Source organism: Rhincodon typus, chromosome 8, assembly GCF_021869965.1.
Source record: "Rhincodon typus isolate 14 chromosome 8, sRhiTyp1.1, whole genome shotgun sequence".
Taxonomy (NCBI): Eukaryota; Metazoa; Chordata; class Chondrichthyes; order Orectolobiformes; family Rhincodontidae; genus Rhincodon; species Rhincodon typus.
Window position 1 is genome coordinate 35,019,141 of NC_063339.1, and position 1,921 is coordinate 35,021,061.

A 1,921-nucleotide genomic window follows, 5' to 3' on the forward strand; every position below is an offset into this window, starting at 1 on the left:
CTTCTTCCTGACCATTATTAGACTGACGAATGGACACTCTAACTTCAAATAATGCTGATCTTGCTAATGTTGATCATGCCTAGTGCATGCCCTGTGCCACGTAACCTGTATGCCTCTGTCTGTGTTTTTTTCACCCTATGACCTATATGTCCTCGCTTACTATATCTGCCTGTACTGCTCACAAACAAAGCTTTTCAGTACTTATGCACACGTGACAATAAGTGAATCAAATCAAATCAAATCAAACTTCATTTACCAACTCAGAATGAGCAGGGATTAGTAAACCCTATTGAGTTTGCATAACATTTAAGATTGTGAAACATTGCAAGCAATTTTAGTACCTTCAAAGTTAATGCTCTACGCAGCGCTAACCCCATTTTTACCACTAAGGTAGTTAGCTGGAAAACAATTGCATCCTTACTTCATGAAGTTATAATGCATATCACATTACAATCCTATTTGCCTTCCTTTCAATAGTACTGGAGGTTATAATAATTTCTTTCTAATGAGACTTGTTTTGCTTGGTGTTTATTTATATGCTTTTTTAATATTGAACACTTAGAATTTGAATGTTACCAATGAACAAATATAACTTGCTTTTATCTGCCTGTGCCTCAGAGTGAATTAAAATAAATGGTATTAAACTGACTCGTCCATTTGTTCAAAGGAGATAGTAAATGCGCACATGTAGGGACAAAGTGACTTCGATCAGCCACGTGAAATACAGCTGTACATAATTGAATAATTCAAAGAGGATTTTTTTATGTATACATAGCTTTAATCTTCCAACCTACTTAAAGATTTAAAACTGACAGACAATAATTTGAAACTAGAAAAGGCCCCTAGCAGAGTGGCCACCAGCCAATAGAATTATTGTACATATATTTTAATTAACATCTTTATATCAAAAGGGAAAATCTGAAACATTAATTACAAGGACATATTTGATTTCTGGAGCAACATTGTACCCACAGCATTACTGGTAACCTTGTTCTGAAAATTTTCCACAGATGATGAGCTCTGTAACTTTAGTAATGTGCTTGACTACAAAAAATATCAAACAAAACAACATGTACTCCCCGTGAATGCAAGTGATTTTTATATTTTATTGGATTGTTTTCCTTCTTTGGAAAATAAAACATTTGTTCAACAATAGTAATAAGACCTCTGAGGTTAGATGGAGTCTGGGGAAAAGTAAATGATTTTAATGTATTCAGTTGTTGCAATCACTAGGACAACATTTTTGAACTGCTTTTGTTTGATTTCCTCTTTGCTATGTTGTGCAGAGGTCCAGTCTTCATGGTGGTGACTTGCTTTCAGAACTCTGTCAATGGTATGTTTTGGTTGTTAGCTAGACAATACATCAAATTAGTCCAGTATAGTGGCCGAGGGGCGGCAGATGGATTTTAATTTAGATAAATGTGAGGTGATGCATTTTGGAAAGGCAAATCAGGACAGGACTTATACACTTAATGGTAAGATTTTGGGGAGTGTTGCTGAGTAAAGAGACCTTGAAATGCAGGATCATAGTTCCTTGAAAGCAGAGTCATACATAAACAGGGTAGTGAAGAAAGTGTTTAGTACGCTTGCCTTTATTGGTTAGTGCATTGAGTTTAATGTTGCAGCTGTATAGGACTTTGGTTAGGCCACTTTTGAAATATTGCATTCAATTGTGGTTGCCCTTCTATAGGAAAGATGTTGTGAAAATTGAAAGGGTTCAGAAAAGATTTACAAGGATGTTGCCAGGGTTGGAGGGTTTGAGCTATTGGGAGAGACTGAATAGGCTGGGGCTATTTTCCCTGGAACGTTGGAGGCTGTGGGGTGACCTTATAGAAGTTTATAAAATCATAAGGGGCATGGATGGGGTGAATAGTCAAGGTCTTTTCCCCAGGGTAGTGGAGTCCAAAACTAGAGGGCATAG